Source organism: Triturus cristatus, chromosome 12 (genome assembly GCF_964204655.1).
Source record: "Triturus cristatus chromosome 12, aTriCri1.1, whole genome shotgun sequence".
NCBI classification, from domain to species: domain Eukaryota; kingdom Metazoa; phylum Chordata; class Amphibia; order Caudata; family Salamandridae; genus Triturus; species Triturus cristatus.
In genome coordinates this window covers 194,879,748-194,899,746 of record NC_140595.1, presented here as the reverse complement: position 1 = coordinate 194,899,746, position 19,999 = coordinate 194,879,748, and the positions used below count along the sequence as shown (strand labels likewise).

Here is a 19,999-nt window from a genome sequence, read left to right as displayed (position 1 = left end):
CCCGTCATCGAGACGGGAGTCTCCGGTATATAAAAAAGCAATGCTTAGTTGGATAGCAAACTGAAAAGAGGCCTAGGCCCATTTCCCTTTTGCAACCCACAACCTTTGTTATGTAAAAGAGACTAAACTTGTCCCTGAACCAATCAGAACTCCTCACCCTCTAGAACCCTCCTGAGAGAACCTTTTGCCCCTCAGATTTTCGTGCACTTGTGCCCTAGACACATTTTGTGCTAAATCCAAGATGAGCCTCTCAAAGGAGGAGGGTGGGTCGCATGTGAATCTATGAAAGCTTCCAATACTGGAGAACTACAGTTACAGGTAAGTAACTTGTTTTCTTACTCCAGTATTGGAGCTTTCATAGATTCACATGCCTGAATCAGAATAGCGAGCAGTAAAACATAGCACATTTTTTGTTACCCAAGACCTGGAACAAGGGAACATATGTAGCTCGATAAAAGCGGTCTTCATATACCAATACACACAGAAAACACTTTCCAAATTGCATATAATACAATATACAACAATAAAATCTGCATATGTAACCAATAAAAGGAAGGAGGGATGGTAAAGAGGGCTCACCGTCACTGGAGAAGGTTCCTCAGTACTGCTTGTCCTACTGCCACATCTTTCTCTGCAGGTGCATCTAGGCAGTAATGTCTGGTGAAAGTATGCGTACTCTTCCAAGTAGCAGCTCTGCAGATATCCTGGATAGGTACTCCCGCAAATAAAGCAGTGGAGGTGGACACTGCTCTTGTAGAATGAGCACGGACACGTGCATCCAACGGCTTCCCTGCCGCCTGATGACAAACCTGTATTGCAGTTGAAATCCATTGGGCAATTCCCCTCTTTGACAAAGGGAACCCCTTCCTGGGGGCACTATAAGCCACAAACAGTTGGGAAGACTTGCAGAAAGGCCTTGTTTGCTGCAAGTAAAACGTCAGACAACGTTGAACATCCAACGAATGAAGAGCGCTCTCTGCTGCTGTTGACGGTTGAGGGAAAAACCTCTTAAGGATCAGCGGTTCATTCAGATGAAAGTCTGTAGACCCTTTCGGAATGAATTTTGGATTAGTCCTGAGAACAATCCTGTCCACTTTGAACTGCAAAAATGGTTCTTGTATCGTGAGAGCCTGTATTTACCCAACTCTTCTGGCTGAAGTGAGAGCTATTAGAAGAGCTAACTTCCAGGATAAGAACTTTAGATCCGCCTTGTGAATTGGTTCGAAGGGCTGCTTCATCAGTTGAGATAGAACAATGTTCAACTGCCAGAGAGGTGGAGGAGGTCTTATGGGAGGAAAAGTCCGAAACAATCTTTTCATGAACTGTTTGATAATCCTTTCAGACCACAGTGATGGACCAGAGGAGATGCACTTTAATAGAAGCATGGGCTAATACAGACTTTGCTAACATTAAAATATATGGAATAATTTCATGTATCGCTGAGCTTAGGAGATGAATATTACCTTCTTGGCACCACAAACAGAATCTCTTCCATTTCATCCTATATGTCTTGTTTGTACTTAAAGCTCTGGCATTTGCTAGTATATCTCTGCATTCTGATGAAATATCTAGGTGTTGAAATTCGCAGTGTTCAGGAGCCAGGCTGCTAAGTGTAGCGATTTCGGGTCTGGATGAAGCACTTGTCCCCGGGACATTGTTATTGGTTGCAGACGAATCGGATGATCCTCCGACAGCAGGAGCAACTCTGTGAACCAGTGTTGCCTGGGCCACCACGGAGCTATCAGTATCACTTTGCACGGTTCTTTCTTTATCTTTGTGAGCACGCGTAGCAGGAGGGGAATCGGAGGAAAGGCGTAGGCAAAGACGCCTGACCATGCCATCAAAAACGCATTCCCCCAAGATCCCCTGTGGTGATGCCAACTTGCGAAGAACCAGCATTTTTTGTTCTGAGCTCTCGCAAACAGATCCACTGTCGGAACTCCCAATTTGAAGATGCTTTGTAAAATCTCCTGGTTGATTTCCCACTCGTAGCATGTGGACTTCAGTCTGCTGAGAGTGTCCGCTTTGAAATTCTGATCTCCTGGAAGATGTTCCGCTTTTAGAGACACCTCGTGTTCAACAGCCCACTTCCATATCTTTTGTGCTTCCTGCAACAGGGAGAGGGATCTTGTACCTCCGTGCTTGTTGAGATAGTGCATTGCAGTTGTGTTGTCTGTTCTTATCAGAACAGATGGTCCCTGAATTCTTGGTAGGAAAGCCAGCAATGCCAAGCCTATCGCTTTGAGCTCCAGCAAGTTGATGTGGAGCTGCTGTTCCTACAATCCACATCGACCGCTGACCTGTAGATCCTGAAGAAATGCCCTCTATCCTTCTAGGGATGTATTGGTGGTAATTACCAATGAAGCTGGTTCGGTCAGGAATGAAAGGCCCACCGAAATGTTCCTTTTGTTGTCCACCATGCTAGTGCTTGCCCCATAGCCGGCATGATCTTCACCATGTCGTCGAAGGATACCTCTGCCTGGTGCCATTGCCGGTCCAGTTCCTCCTGTAATCGACGCATCTTTAGTCGGCATAAAGGAATCAGAGGTATGCAAGAGGACATTGTTCCTAGTAACAACTTGTACGTGCGTACTGAAAGACACTTTTTTCTTGTGAAATTATTGGCAAGCGTCATGAGACCCAGTTTCCTCTTTGTGGAGGGAATTGCCTTGTTTACAGAGGTGTCCAGAATCGCTCCCAGGAAAGCGATCTTCCTTGAAGGTTGAAGGGATGATTTCTCTATATTCAAAATCAGTCCCAGTTTGGCAAATAATAGTATGTATGCCGTAGTTGACACCTGGGCTGAAGTTTCTGATGGTGCTTTTATCAACCAGTCGTCCAGGTATGGAAACACCTGGTGTCTTAGCTTTCTGAGAAAAGCTGCCACTGGCACCAGAACCTTTGTAAAAACTCTCTGGCTGATTTGAGGCCAAATGGTAGTACTTTGAACTGGTAATGGTCTCTGGCTACTGCAAACCAAAGATACCGTCTGTGGGAAGGATGAATGGGGATGTGAAAATATGCATCCTTCAAGTCTAGAGTGGTCATATGATCCCCTGGGTTTAAGAGCAGCAGAATGTCTTGGAGGCTCACCATCCAGAAAGACTGCTTCTTGAGATAAGTATTCAGCGACCTCAGGTCTAGAATAGGATGCCATTGGAGAGCATTCTTCCGGATTAAGAAGAAACAGGAGTAAAACCCTTTTCCTTTTTAGGAGAGCGGCACCGGTTCTATTGCTCCCTTTCAGAGCATTGTCCGAATTTCCAGACGCATCTAAGATAGATTTTTGACCTCTTGACTTGTCAGTGGTGTGCAAGGAGGGAATTGAAGAAATTCTAAAGTGTGTCCGAATTGTATTATATTGAGGACCCATCTGTCCGTCGTTATTTTCTGCCAATGATGCAGATGGGAAGCAACTCTTCCACACAGGGGAACTTGTGGAGGGGAAGAAATACATGTAGCCGGATTCAGGAGGTTGTCATTGTCTTCTGCCATTGTCCTTTCCTTGAGGACCCCCTCGTCCTCTAGGAGCAGACTTTGTATAGTTCCCCGATTGTTTTTGACCATAGTGCTGACGGTATGGTTGTGATGATGAGGAATAAGAGGGGTATCTCCCCTGTTGGAAACCCCCTCTATAGGACGATTGGCCTCTCCCTCTGGCATCCCGAAAGGGCACTTTACGGTATTGTAGCGAACCTAGGGCTTTTGCAGTATCTGTATCTTTTTTGATACCTTGAAGTGTGTCATCCATTTGTTTCCCAAACAAATCTTCTCAGTCGAAAGGGAGAGCTAGGATCTTATTTTGCACCTCTGGTCTAAAGGCAGTCGCCCTTAACCACCCCTGACGCCGTAGTACCGCCGCTCCCCCAAGCGACCAGAAGGGTGTGGTTGCGATATCCATCGCACAGTCAATGACTTCAGCTGAAGCCCTTTCTCCTTCCTGAAGGATCTTTTTCCCCTCCTCTCTATTGTCCTCTGGGATAAGGTCCATGTAAGGTGCCATATAGCACCACATCTGCCTGTCGTATCTGCCCAGAATGGCAAGGGCATTTGCTGCTTTAACTAGGAGAGCAGACATGGATGAGAACCCCTTTCCTGCATTGTCTAATCGTCTCCCCTCTCTGTCAGGAGGTGCTGATATACGCGCAGAGGGATTCTTAGATTTTTGTTGTGCCGCTTGCGAAATCACAGAATCAGGTTTTGGATGGCCCAGTGAACACGCTGGTGCGTCCAAAGGAGCTTTATATTTTTTCTCCAATCTAGCAAGCACAAGTGTAACTGTCACCGGTGTCTTGATCACTTTTAAACCTTCTTCCCACACATGGCTAACAATTGGGATAGCCCGGACTGACTTGTGGTATGGTTCCTTAAAATCGTATAGGAAGCATTCAGTTTGTGTTGTAGCCATAGGAAGCTGGAATCTTTTCGCAGCTCTTTCCATCAGATTATGGAATACGCCGATATCCACCGGCGGAGAATCCACAGGTACTGGTGAGGGAGATGCCGGAGATGGAATCTGGTAATCATCCCATTCTTTGTTGTGATCTGTTATCTCTTCCTCTTCCTGGTCATCATCGTCCATGGTGACAGGATCCTGGTGGTGTACTGTTTGAGGAGTTGTAGGCGTAACTTCTTGTAGTGGTTCCCTGCTTCTAACTGGAGTAGCAGAGATGGAACGTGGATGCGAGACCGGGATTTCCTGAGAAGCTGTTGTCGGCGGAAATCTCTTTTTATAGTCTGCTAGCATAAACTGCAGATCCATCATCATGGACGATGGCATACCCACCATCTCCTCTTGGTACCCTTGGCGATAATGTTGTTGCGGAGGATATTAGTACTCCCCATATCCCGCCTCATAGTCATCATCCTGACACTTCACATGCAATTGTGAGGGACTACTGGCGTATCCAAAGGGTCCGTCGTCCTCCTCGTCCTCTGAATCCTGCTCCTCTAGCAGGTGTGATGGCACCAGAGGAGTGATCTTGCTTGGGGAGGTGATTTCTGGTGTAATTCTCCTCTTCCTAACGATTTCCGGTTTATCTGGAATTTCCCTCGTCAACAAGCCCGTTGACGAGATTGCCGTTGACACCCTCGTCGACACCAGGCGTAACGAGCTATCCGTCGTCGACGATCCCGTCGTTGTCACCGTCGACGACGATCCCATTGTCGACACTGTCGTCGTCGATGTAACCGGCGTCGACACCACCATCGACGATGACGTCGTCGACGGAGCGGCTGTAATAGTCAATGATGGCGTCTTTGATATGAGCTTTACCTCAATCTTCTTCGACGAAATCTTAGATTTTACCTCAGGAGGCATAGAAGACGGCTTCCTGAAGGATTCTTTGACCTGAGTAGGTGACTTTGACGGTTCAGAACTCATCTTTTTCAATTGCTTTTCTCCAGAAGCATGTCCCTTACTCTCCTTTTCCACAGATTTAGGAGATTTTGAAGGACTGCGCCCAGAAGACCCATGAGTGGTCTTTTTTAGGGCCTTCTCAGGACGTTCCCCTGAGGAATAAGTTTGAGGAGATTTTCTTCTCTTTTGAGATCACCTAGATGTTGAGGAGGATTTCTCCTCACTGTCACTGGAGATAACCTCCTTTCTGGCCTTTAGCTTCTGTAGCCATATCAAGAGGCGCACGTCACGATCTCTCAGAGTTTTACTTGAAAAAGTGCAACATACCTTACAGTCTTCGGCCTGGTGATCCGGGTATAGACAGTAGATGCAGTCAGAATGAGGGTCATCAGTGTAGAGCCTCTTCTTAGAACAAGTTGCACAGGCCCGAAATAAACATTTCTTCTCCTTTCCAGACTTTCTCAAAAGAATGTATTTGAAGACAATCCAGAGTAGTACAGAATCCAGTTGAATTTCTAAGAACAAAGTTCTTCAAAGAAGTTGAAAAAGCAGAATTTGAGCAGAGCTCAAAGGAGACTCCCTAGCACAACATGCAGTAGAAAATCTGAGGGGCAAAAGGTTCTCTCAGGAGGGTTCTAGAGGGTGAAGAGCTCTGATTTGTTCAGGGACAAGTTTGGTCTCTTTTACATAACAAAGGTTATGGGTTGCAAAAGGGAAATGGGCCTAGGCCTCTTTTCAGTTTGCTATCCAACTAAGCATTGCTTTTTTATATACCGGAGACTCCCGTCTCGACGACGGGGGATGATTCAGGCATGTGAATCTATGAAACCTCCAATACTGGAGTAACTGTAGTTACAACTAAGCAAAGCATTAGATATTTCAGAATCAGATGCTACTGAATAACACTGACCAGCATCATAAAAAACCAGAAATGTATAAGTAAGGTTTACCCTACCAAAATTATGTTTGCACAAAGATCTGTGTCACATATTTGCTACTATTATCAAATGCAACTTGAAAAAGGTTATCCACGTGCTTTACAGATATCTAATAATGGCATACTACCGGAATCAGACATGTTGGCAGTATGTCTCTTGCACAATTTGCTGCACTCTTTACTTATTTGCTTTTGCCATGGCACATACCAGTACAAATTGAAATCCATCTTTAATGGCATTGAAACATAATACTTGAAACAAAAGCCACAAACAAGGATCGAATAAAGAATATCTGTCTCTCCCTAAGAAGTCATGAAAGCATGGTATATTTTTTACTTTTCTTTTCTTCTATATCTTACGTTAGCATCACTGACACCAAGATTGATGTATTAAAATTCTGTGTCAACTCAAACTTAAATAGTTCTTTTTGAGGAAAGGTGATTCTAAACATAGGTCAAAACAAATAAAAGAAATAGTCATTTTTTTCTGTCACACATGTTCAAAATGTAACACCGGTTACTGAGGATTGTGAATATCTGGATGTTGATCTGTTTGTGAGTACGAACAGAGGACTGAAACAGAAATCACCTTTCTATCTTGATATGCAATAGGATAGCAAAGGGAAGTTTTAAAAGGTATGGGTGTCCTGGATAATCTGCTGGCCATAATAATTTGCCTTCACATAGATAATTACGCTCAACTAAGGTAGGGAATGAAAAGGGGAGTTGACTAATCAAATTAGTATATAAAGGGGAGAGGAGTTGGCCTAACGGCTAGGGCGGCCGACCTGAAATCTGGGGAACCGGGTTCAAGTCTCAGCAAGGACGCTAACATCCTGTGATTCTGGACAAATCACTTATTCTCCCTGTGCCTACCAAAAAAATGGATGTGTTCTCATGTAACGGAACTGGTGCTCGTGTAAAGCGCTCTGATACCCAATACCTTCAGGTCAAGTTTGCGCTATAAAAAACTGTCAAAAAAAAAAAGAAAAAAAGGGCACACAACAGGGTTGTATGTTAGCTCCTACTCATTTTTTCACTGCATCAATGACAGCTCTCTTGCAAAATGCAATAATGATCCTCTAAGATTGGAAGATTCAAAGATCCCTGTACTATTATGTGTAGATGATACTTTATTCATTTTGAAAACTTCCAGGGGGCTAGAAGATTTACTTAAGTTTGCCTCATTCTGCAATCAATGTGGTCTGGAAATGAATACAACAAATACCACATATATGGCACTTACTCCACATAGATCATTTAGTGGGGGGGGAGTTCTAAAGAGGGGGGAAACAGTACTTCAAATGGTCAAAAATGTTGATTATCTGGGAGTAATATTGGCCAATACACTTTCCTGGGCTCCCCAAATTCCAAAGGGCCACCTGATTGTCCAGCATAGAGCAGCAGCTGTATATAGATCCTTTGTTTTCAGTTCAGAGAACTTTATTTCGGTCAATAAGACCATAAAAGTATATATACAATACAGTACATTTCATTAAAAGATAAAATGATAAAAGGAATCCATCCATCTTACAAAAACATGTGCATCATCTTAATATTTCTTAGAGCAGTCTACAACGACAAGTGCCCTGATCGGCTAACCTCATTAAAGTGCATGTGCAAAATATATGCAATTGCAACAAAAGTTACCGAAAAAGGCTAACGTGAGGTACAACTTCTCAATTGTGGCTGTAAGAATACAATTGATTGTAAACAACATTAAAGTGCTATACTGGGGTCGTAGGATGGTAAGTCCAAGGAAATCGTCTCACAGGCCAGCCTGAGGTTTTTAGAGAATACACATGCAAGAAAAGTAAAACTTGGTGCATCAATAAAATTAGAAATGTAAGAGATAAAAAGCTTAAAATTTAAGTTAAATCATTAACAAGGTGAGGGCATTATTCCATTTAGAAAATTCTAAAATTTACATTAAACCACTATTAGATGAGGACATTATGTGCACTTGCAGCTGTGGTAACTAGTTTTAAAAAGTCCAACGTCTATGCCACAATGGGCATGCGGGTATCAGTTTTCAAGACTCTAAATGCCTCACCACAATGCACTAACCCTAGATTTCCACACAACTGGATAAGCCAACGCTGCCTAACTAGCTTATAGCCAGGGCAAAAGAAAAAACATTCAGTTCTGACTCTTCTTCACAGTTGCAGGCAGGGCACCCTCGCAATGCTGTCTTTGACCATTTACATGAAAAAGCATGAAGCGGCAGGGTGCCATGTCTGAACTGGACATATAATTTCCTTGCCAAGGGAGGTTGGATATCATCTAGAAAGGGCTCAATTATATATTCCTCTTTCATTAGCAGAAATTCGGTGGGTTGGTGTCCTGAGGTTGAGCTCTCTTCGATAGCTGCAAGTTTGGAAATATGGTAGATTTTTACTAGTTTGGTGCGTGAGATTGCAGAACACGCATCCTCTGGATTACTCCAGAGGCTAGGTTTTCCTAACCTACAGCATTCGTCCTTGATGTGTGTAAACCAGGGGATTTTGTCTACACCAAGGAAACTCAAGAACCCTTTTAATTCCGATCGATAAGCTGTCAATTCTGGCGTCACCCAAAGTCTACGCCAGAAGGTTAGGGGTCTGAGGCCAATTTCATCCCCAATTGGTCTAATTCCTAGATCCAGTCATAGGGGGACTAAAGGGGTACTTGCTGGGAGACCTAGGATCCGCCTCATAAAACTATTCTCTACTTTACTCACGTTGATACAGGGACAATGACCCCATAGATCCGCCCAGTACATTGTCGCACCCCTGGCCTGCACCTTAGAAATCTCAACTATTGGCCTGGCAGGTTTGGCGGAAGAGTTTCTGAGTAATTTTGTAATACCCCCAGTAGTTTCAGCTAGCTTAAGCTTGGCCTTGGCTATTTGTGGCCCCCACTCCATATTTTCTGTCAGGGTGACACCCAAGTATTCAAATACCGTCACCCTCTCCAACATACTACCGTCCAGACAGGGATTGGAGCGTGATGTCTTGGCTGGGTTGAAGACCATAAACTTGGTATTCTGGGTGTTGATCTCCAGCCCCCTGTTGTTACAAAAAGTGACAAAACTATCCAGAACCCTCTGGATGCCCATCGGCAATTTTGACATTAAGAGGGTGTCATTGCTGGGACCTTTGTACCTGCTAGCTTAGGGTCATTGCTGTCTTTTACCTCAGTGAGTTGGGAAACCAATGCATTAACAAAGAGGCAGAACAGGGTAGGTGCGAGCACACACCCCTGCCTTACTCCTCTGTTTACTGGAAAACGTGAAGTTAATTCACCTCCTTTCCCACACCTTACTTGGGCAAAGTTCCTTTCCTGCAATCTAATGAGCATGCTCAGCAGATGGCGTGGGACCCCCATGTCTCTAATTGCCCCTCATAGTTTGGCTCTGGGCACCATATCAAAAGCCGACTTCAGATCCACAAAAATTAAGTAGAGGCTGCCACCCTCCATTCTCACCATGTTCCAGAACATGATTTGCAGTCTGTATATTTGGTCAACGGTGGAAGAGTTCTTTCTGAATCCAGCTTGATATGGGCTGAGTATTTTGTGTTCTTCCATCCACCCCTGAAGACAATCCAGCAGTATCCGTGCAAACAGTTTTTGTGTGACATCGATCAAACTGATCGGTCTATAGTTTGCAGGCAGGAGTGGTGATTTTGAGGATTGGGACAATTTCAGCCCCAGCCCAGGTTTCGGGGATTGGCATCCCTTTCATGATGGTATTGAATAGAGCTCATGAATAGGGTCCCCAAATTTTAGGTTCATCCATGAAAAGGTCCACCGGCAGCTTATCCAATCCCGGTGCTTTACCAGAGGGAAGCTTATTGATTGCATTGAGGACTTCAAGCAGGGTGATACCGACAACTTCTTCGTAGTTGGCTTCTGGTGAATTTGTTAATGCCTCATCACAATGGCCGGGTACTTCCTTCGTGATATATAGAGCCTGGAAGTGTGCTTCCAAAGATTCTGCTGCTATATTTGGTTCTATTGCTGTATTGTCTTCACTACTACCCGTACTTATTATTGACCAGAATTTTCTCGTGTCTTTGTTGGAAAGGGCGGTTTTTAATGCATCCCATCTATTCAGTTCCCAAGTCTGTTTTGCTAAACACGTGGTTTCTTTATATAACCTCCGCATGTGTTTAGTTGGTGGTTTATCTTTGGCTTTAATGGCCTCTAACAACGCCCGTTTGGTCTTCCTACAATTGTCATTGAATATATCAGCCAATTGAGAAACCAGGCCTGCATGCAGATCTGCAACTTTGTTGATGGATACAGGGTTGTCCGTCACTGCGGCAATCTCTCCCATTTCTAGTAGGACTTGAACAACTGCTGTATATAATGCGGTCAGCTTTTCGGGTGACTGTTTTATTACCCCCCATTTTATTCTTCACCTGTTATTGGTGAGTATTAAATTATTATCGGGGGTGGGGTTTGCTACTGGCCAAGGCAATCCCCAGGTCTAGCATCTTCAATTCCATGGACAGAGTGCTATGATCGCTATCATGCCGCTGAAGAACAGTAAAATCCAGAACCCTGTGCCACATCCTGGTCTCCACTTGAATGTAATCCAGAAGAGAGGCTTGGCCTATTCTATTAAATGTAAGATTCCCCGGTGTGTCCGAGGCCGTACGACGATTACACGTTCTCAAGGAATGGTTCTATGTGATCGCATTGATCTGGAGTGCCAGCGGGGACCAGGCCTTGATTGGTGGAATTTGTGGATCTGGGATTAGCCATTGCACGTCCTCCTCACTGGAAACTGTATCAGTGATATCGGGAAGGGGCTCAAATTGACAATGAAAATCTCCCCCAACAATCAGCAGCATGTTCGGGGGGAGATTAGAAATAAAAAGATCCAATTGATCAAAAGTCGGGGATTCCTTGTTCAGACCTGTGGGTTGGGAGTAGATATTAATAAAAGCCATATTCAGCTTGGTGGGGAAGCTAGGTACTACACCTAGAATATCATTGGTCGACGAATTGAGCTGATTAGCTTTACAACCCAAAAGTGAGCCAACCCAAATACATAGACCCCTGGATGGTCTGCCCCTCCCCCTTGAGATAGCTGGAATACTAAATGACGCAAACCCCAGACTTGCAGGGGCTTCCCGTCCCCATGTTTTCTGGAACATGCAGATGTCAAATTGGTGCACAAAAAGCCCCCAATCCGGGCAAGACAGTTTGCTTTCAAGGCCAGCAACGTTCCAAGATAAAACCCTCAGCTTTCTCCCTATACAGTGTTCGTTGGTGAAAACATCAGGTGCGAAAATACCAGGGGTTTGGATGCCCCCTGTTAAGGTCAAGGGGGTGATACCAAATATGCTAATATGTTGTTCTGCACTCGTATCACTGGTATTTAGGGAGTCAATGGCTATGGAGACTCTTTCCCCGTTTTTAATCAAGTAGATAGCCAGTCTGAATAAAAGTATCTTTGGGCTATCCGACTTGTTTTAATCACTTCTCACCACATCTACACTTCCTAAGGCCCCTTACCCCCACTGCACCATATGGCAAGGAACAAAAAGTCTCTGCTAAAGAGCCCCTCTATGGGTGCCCCCGGGTATTGCAGTGCGGGCCCGACGAGGAGCAGGCCCATATGATGAAGCATGACACCTAGCTGGCTGGGTGTGTGAGAGCCCTAGTTCCGACAGGAGGAATTCCCCTCCTCCTAAAACCATCCAGAGCAGCACATACTTTGTGCATAATTGACATATCTCCTTCCTTTGTCCTTCCACTAGAGGAACTGCATACCCTTTTTTCCTACTATATGATTGGGCATGTATGCTGGACCTCCTTCCAAAAAAAGCCCTCTAGTCCCTCTTTATTGATTAATAGAATGAACCCGTGCCTGCTGTACAGCTGAACTATATATAGGCATCCGGGGGGTAGCATCTCTCGAGTTAATGTGATCACTGGGCCGCCTAGGGCCCCCTAGACTGACGGGATCTTGATTCCTAATCGTCCCTGAGTTATCTGCGGGTATCAAACTAGGAACATCTACCTGGCAACTAAAATCAATCCCCCTCAATATAGTTTGTGGAGTATTAGTAGATATGTGTGCTTGACTAGTGACACCTGATGTAGTCAAGATGTGTATACGCTTAGCTAAAGGGGCAACTCCTTCCATAACAATTACTCTAAATTTGATCAAAAGATCTGCTATCAGGTTCTGCACCCAAGCTGGATAAGCCAGATTTGTTTGAGTGGTACCAGTACATTCTCCCGATACTTCAAGAATATCCACAGGCTCCACAATTGGTACCGACCCCCCTTTGGCTTTCTTGCTTTTGGGTGCTCCCCCACTTACTTGCTTGTGCTTTCTATTTTTGCATGTACTAGGAGCAGCACCCCCCTTCCGGGTTACAGTTTTTGAAGCAGCTTCTAGTGGTAGTGATGGAGAAGCCTCATGACCTCCCGGTGTGAGGGAGGGGATAGGGGCTTTGCAAGTGGATGGGTCTAGCAATGGGAGACAAAGGTTGGGGTTAGTGATAGACGCCTTTCAGTAAGTTCTATTTCTGTTGTTACCGCACCTATAGCCCTCTGCAGCACTCTATCAATTAAGGTTGGGGGCAGTAGGGAGGAGGGAGTTGCTTGAGAACGGGGTTGTTTGACACTGCAGGTACGTTTCCCCATTGTTGAATTTTAGCTAACCCACAATATAACCACCCAATTAAAGAGGCATAAAGGCAGTACTTGGGGTTAATATAATCGACCAGCCACAGAACATGCAAAGAGTATAGTTATTGAGTGGAATGGGAGGAAGACTATAACCTTGTACAAGTCTGGCTAGCCGTTAATCCCCAACACTCAGAAGCCTTGCAAAGAAGTGTCAATTAAGTACCACACAGAACTTGCAACAGTTGAGTTAAGGATGTCAAAACGGGGCACAGGACCAGCCCAGTCCACCACTATGGGGAAGAAGTGAGCAGTTCTCTTTACTTGCGATGTTTAGGAGGCACTTCAAATGAACGAGATGGAACCGAGTAGCTGGACAAGTTTCAACACAAGTCGAATAATGTAGGTAATGGATAGACTAACCAAGTCTCACCCACAAATTTCAGTGGAAGATCAAGATCGGTGGCCTGCCCTTGGCCCGGGCACGTCCCGCGCTGCGGGAGCCCGGAGCAGCTTTGAATGAGCCTCCTGGCGCGAAAGTAGCGCATCGGTGCCTCCTGGCGCTGTTTCTGGGGGATGGAGTCCCCTGGCGTGCCCAGTGCCCAACAAGATGGCGATGATGGGCTCCCGCAGCCGGAGCAGCTTTGAATGCGCCTCCTGGCGTGAAAGTAGCGCGTCGGCGCCTCCCGGCGCTAAGGTTTCTGGGGGATCGAGTCCCCTGGCGTGCCCAGTGACCAACAAGACGGCGGTGATGCGATGAAGGCCTCCCTTTGTTTTCAGTTATGTGTCTTCTGCCCTACAAGTCTACCAAGTGAAGGCTCAAGGAGCTGCACTTTAAGGTGCAAAGATCTGGGGGACTTGCAAAGTTGATCATTCGACTAGAATTGAAGGTAGCTTTGTAAGATCCTTGATACACATGCCGCAAAGCACTGCATTGTCCTTTTTCTCAATTTAAGCCCTAAAGAAAATGCTCAAATAGCTACTCTTAGACCCCTTCTTTGTTGCCTAAGAATTTGGTCGACAGCTGAACTGGAACCTTATAAGTAAGCCTTTGTTCACCTAAAGAATTTGGATAAAGCATGTTCTATCCCTGGTTAAAAATCTTGAAGGATTGTGTTTAGTGCTTGTGTCTAAATAAGATTAGGGATGATCCAAGTTTCCATTTCCAGCAGCTCTGTGAACGTGCTGAAAACACAATATTGGTTGTTTGCAACAGACAGATGGTGCAGTACTGCTAAACAGGGACGCCTTGTGGAAAAAGTTTTATGTATGCTTGCACCAGAAACAGAAGCACACTTTTTATTCTTTTGCATAGTATATCACGATCTTAAAAAAGTATTGATTGTTTCAATTTGCCTCAATCTGGGCAGAAAACAACACTGTATAGTTCTAAAGGTTTTTAAATTGGATGCTAAAGTTGTTCCAATCTTTGGTTTAGCAAAAGCTTTGTATTCTGCGTGGCGCCTGAGAAAGCTCCTGAGTGGCCAGGAAGAGAAATCAAGCACTTTAATTGAACTATAGTAAAATAATGCATTTTAAGTTTGATTTTAAATTGTGTGTATTAGATCAAGGTTATTAACCCCTTCAGTGCCCGCCCCTTTCCCCGCCCTGTGCCGGCCGTTGCATTAGCGGGCGGGGTCTATGACGAGCTGGACTCGTCATGGGCACAGCGCAACCGCGGCCCATGACGAGTCCAGCTCGTCATGGGCACTGAAGGGGTTAAGTGAACTACACACTTGAGTAAGATGCCAGAGTTGACTGGCAGAGTAAACTAGAATTGTAATGGCTTTATATTAAATGATCCATTTTATTCTGATTTTATGGCCATGTTTTCAATATCTTTGCTATTTTGTTGTTTTGTATGTTTTATGGTGGTCACCACACAATAAACATATGATATACAATAAAATTTGCTAAATGCAATTGACAAAAGTGACTTATCTTTCCAAGTTTGGACCCTGTAGGGATTCCTCGCTAAAGATCAACTATTGATCTGAATGATAGCATGTTTATTGGAAGCCTAAAAAAAAAATAACCATTTGGCGACTAAGCTGATTGGGCGGGGGGGGGGGGGGGCACTCTCTGAGACGATCTTCAGATTTCCAGCACACAAGCAGCTACAAAATATATTGACTAACTGAAGAGGAAGGATAGTTGCTTGATAAAATATTAACAATATAAATGCTAGATAACTGTACTTACAACTAAGCAGAGCATAATTTTCCAGTGCAGTGGTTCTTAACTCGGGTCTGCAGATTGCTTAGGGTCCGCAATATCTACTAAGGAGGTCTGCATCTCTTCAGAAATAATGTTAGCAGATTAGTAATGTATACATTAAAAGGCAAAATGTAAAATTGCAAATTTTAAAACTCTGTAAATATGAAGGAATTTAAAATTTGGGGCTAAAATTTAAGTTGGTATACTTAGCTTGGTTCAAGGGAGCAGTGCAAGTAATTTAAAAGGAATATAGAATGGACGAATGGTGTCTTCAAATGAAGCACTGGTATGAACCAACAAAAAGAGATCACGAATTAGGAGAAAAAAAGACTAAATGCTAAGCTAGAGTCTAGCATTTAACTTCATCTTTTAGAAAAGCTCCTCTCGTTTTTTGTTAGTGAAATAAATACAACATGCTGTCATTGTTTGATGTAGAATTGTTTCTGTGTTTTTGTATACTGTTTCGAGGTTGAAATTGTAGAATTGCTTTAGCGGGGGGAGGGGGGGTCCCAAGCTTCCAGTAGTGATTCATTGGGGGTATGGAGAAGTCAAAAAGTTAAGAACCACAGATTCAGATTACTTAAAATAAAGGCACAAGCAACTATAACATCCTACCAGATATTTCTGTACCCCTCCCAGTTAAGAACAGACCTACATGATATATGATACAATGTTGTTATAATCGTTTAAATTAAGAACAATTAATTCCTTTGTATTCAGCCAAAATTACAATGGTAGCACTTTGTTTGTTCCTCAAAGTTCAATAGTCACTCACTAACCCACCAAAGTGTCCATTTTTGTCAAACACAGAACAGTTTTACGAGATATGATCATTTACTTATTCTGCTGTCAGTGAAGGAGAATGCCTATTTTAGCTACCAAAAGACTGTAGCAAAGGTTTGTGCCTTGTACTTTCCCAGCAGCATAATAATTCTCAGGTTCCTCTATGCTGTTTTAGATCACTTTGTCTACCTAGAGAAAGGTTTCGAGCATACTCACTGCAATATACCACGTTGTCTCTATTTGGTGAAGGATCTGAAATTGATAGTATTCCTTCCTGCTAACACATTAAGTTTTCAGTCATAAGAACACAAATGCATTTCATGAGAAGATCCTTTATACATTCACTAAGTGCATGCAAATACCAGTGTAAAATGGGAGATGCAGACAATTTTTGTGTAATTTAGTTGCCTACATGTTGTAAACTAACGATCTCTTTTTTCAAAAAAGCTCTTTAGCAATGTTTTTCAAAATGTATGTTACAGATATTAACAGCAAGCATTTGATATATATAATAGAAGCCAAAAATTCTATTTTGTTGTATGTACTACTACATATCATCATGGTTTGTTGCTCAAGCCTATGCTTTTTTCCTCAATTATAATTATAATGATAAACTAATAATAATGGTAACCCCTGCACCTACACAGATCAGCCGTAGTTACCATGCACATGCATCAGCATTATGTTCCTCCATAATCTTGTCTATTATGAACATTATGAGAACATCAGGGGAAACCAAACTATAACCCTAACTCTAACAGTTTAAACAGTCACTGGCTCAGATATGGGGTGTTTTTAGAAATTAGTTGCTTACCTCCGGTTCTCCAACACTGGAATCTTTCATATATTCACATGCTTCAATCACGGCTCGTTGTCAGGCTGGGAATCCCAGCTTCAATTAAATAGCAATAAAATGTCTAAATGGCCATAGGCTTAAATACAGTTTATTTAGTAACACATCCACCTCATTGGAAGGAATCTGAACTTCAGTCAATGAGGCCGAAGCACCAGCTCTCCTACACCCACTAGAGGCCAACAAAACTCAGATTTCATTACAAGAACGGAGGCTACATTATGCATTATTCCTTTAATGCAGTCCAAGCAGCCGCTTACATCACAATATTAAAAGGTTCCAGAATATAACAATAGCAACACATGAAAGGCATGAGCCATCAACAATCTGCCTCTTTTAAATGCGGCTCCAAGCAGATAAGTTCATTTTCCTTCATTACCATTATTCATTTTTATCTCTATTTTGAAGTTCCCTTGTGTGTGGCTTAACCCTACCCCCCTTCCTACTGCCTCTATACCTATCTCCAATTTATGCAGATCTCCCTAAACCCCCTTCCCTAGTCTCATCCTTGCTTGACTGACCAGATTAACCTGCCTTTTCTTTCAGCTTATGTATTATTTCTTATGTTTGAATATATTTAAAGATTTTTAGATGTTTAATCAAACCTTAATATTTTGTTCTACTTCCTCATGCCATAATTAGCTTACCTAATGTCTTTGTTTAACTCCCGTTTTTCACCTCTTTCCACTGATGCAGGCCGCGCACTCCAACGCGGCTCTGCATCGCTGCCTTTTATTATTTCGGATTTCATCCGCTAGTAGTTATTATTTTACAAACTTATTCATAAAAAAATGAGAAATCCTCATTTAACTGGCCTTTTCAACATTCTAAAACAAAATTAATTATAATAAGAGAGGAATTATTCTCTTGACATTCCTTCATCTATAAACCTTGTCACTATTATTAAGGGAAATCCTCCCTAATTATCTTTCATTAAAGGGCTTTACCACTTTTTACAGGTTAACATTTTCTATATACCATGGCTGACTCTGACTCAGACAAGGCTTCTGCCCCTACTCCTAATATAGACAACGAAGCCCTGCAAAAAATCCTTCATAAGGAATTGAGGTCCTGCATGTTTGAGACCTTAAGTCAGATCATGTCACTCCCTGATGAGAACGAAATCTCAGAAATTCCAAACCCCTACTCTGAAAGATCACTGAATTAAGGGGTAAAAGACTTAAGAAAAGTAAAAACATTGATAAGAGCAATATAGGAGGTCTAAGCACCTCATCAATTCAGGGAGGTCTTAGCACCTCAACTTCTAACGGAGGTCCTCGCACCTCGAGCTCCCAAGGTGTCCCTAGCGGCACGACTTATCTGGGTGTCCTTAGCGGCACAAAACATCTGGGTGTCCCTAGCGGCACAAAATATCATAATGCTCTTTACAATATGGGAGATAATAAATCTAATGATATAGAATCCTCAGACACACCTGATGAGTATGTCCTTGATCTTGATGAAGATGATCAAGAATTTTACAATCCATAAGAGGAACTCCCATCATTCTCTAAGGACATTATCCTTGACCCCTTAGGGGAAGAAATGTTTTCCCCATTAAATCTGAAACACCCAAGAAGTTCAGAGTGGTTCCCTCAGGACCACGTCGCAAAATTCATAAAAAAATGGATAAGAAACCTCTTAGAAAGGGACATTCGTAACATCCTTAGAGCTGAATGCTCTAGACCATCTACTGAGGATAAAAGCTGCTATACCCCCAATTTGGACCCTGAACTCATTAAATTCCTATTCAAACTTGGACGTGATCCAAGAAAAGGGATGGAAAAATCCCTGAAAGGGTGCCAAGACCGTCTTCTCGACGTACTGGGACCATTAGCCAGAATCCTAGATTCCACAGAAGACAACCACATCAATGGCACCCCTCTCAACACCAATCTCATCAGGGGATGGAGCCAGAGAGCATTTATTCTACTGGGTAATGCCAACGCAGCATTAATGCAGAAAGACAAAGAGTCGTTTTGACTCAAATAAATCCAAAACTAACTGACATGGCGGATAAGGAACCCTCGCAAAACCCAAAAGGTTTACTCTTTGGAGAAGACCTCATTAAATCCTTGGGGAAATGTGTCTCCACTTTCACCGCCCTGGACAAGGCACAGCACAATATGCGCAGAGGTTTCAATCCTAACCTTTTTGGGTGGGCCAGAAGACGGGGCCTCTCTTCCGGACGCTTCAATCAAAGGCCATTTCCAAGATTCTGTGGTTTCAGAAGAGGGTATCAGCAGTACAACGTGCCTCAATTTTACCCCTAGAGAATTCGAGGCCAACGCATCAGAGGATTTAGATCCCGTGGAACCTTAATCTCAAACAACCCTGCAAGTGAGAACTCTCTCCCCTCTCCCTTCTCCTTCTTTCCCCCAAAAAGTGGGTGGCAGACTCAAATACTTCCTTCACAATTGGAGATTGATCACTCAAGATCCTTGGTACTTTAACACTGTCAATGGGTTTATGATAGATTTGACTCACATACCTTTGCAAACTTCTTTCACGAGAGACATGCCTCTCTCTCCAGAGCAACAAAAAATAATAGATGAGGAGATCTCCTCTATGCTTCAGAATGGAGCCATAACAGAGGTCCCATTAGAATCTTTAAGATTTATAAGCACACTCTTTCTTGTAAAAAACAAAGACAAAGGTTGGAGACATGTCATAAACTTAAGAGAACTAAACAAATATTTGGTTTACAGACACTTCAAGATGGAGGGCATCCATCTCTTGAGGGATTTACTTCTAGAGGGAGACTGGCTAGTCAAACTGGATGCTTACTTCACCATTCCTATGGCCGAATCCCACCAACCCTTTCTTCAATTTGTCTGGAAAAATCACTTTTACCAATTTCAGGCTCTACCCTTCGGACTCTCCTCTGCCCCTTGGTGCTTCACCAAGGTCATGAGAGCTGTTGCCTCATCTCTAAGAATAAGGGGCATTCGTTTAATCATTTACTTATACGACATTCTTATAATGTCTCAAGATCCCTCACAACTAGCCGAAGACCTGAAGACTGTGATGGATCTCCTAGAAAGTTTAGGATTCATCATAAACAAAGGAAAATCAATTCTGTCCCCTTCCAGATCTCTGGAGTTCCTTGGTTTCACAGTAGACACATTGAAATGTCTCCGTTTACAACCTTCCAAAAAGATTACCAAAATCAGGAAGGAAATAAGACACGTCCTTAAACAGCAAGACTTATCTCTGAGAGAGC

General features: G+C 43.3%; 1 protein-coding gene and 1 long non-coding RNA gene across 2 annotated transcripts in view; one reads left to right on the top strand and one right to left on the bottom strand.

Annotated features, from left to right (window-relative positions):
- HYDIN (HYDIN axonemal central pair apparatus protein) overlaps positions 1-19,999 on the bottom strand; it is a 2,467,744-nt gene that overhangs the window by 1,052,379 nt on the left and 1,395,366 nt on the right. The window lies entirely within an intron of this gene.
- Positions 1-19,999, top strand: part of LOC146773041 (uncharacterized) — a 335,031-nt gene that overhangs the window by 308,841 nt on the left and 6,191 nt on the right. The gene's annotated exons all lie outside the window — the stretch shown is intronic.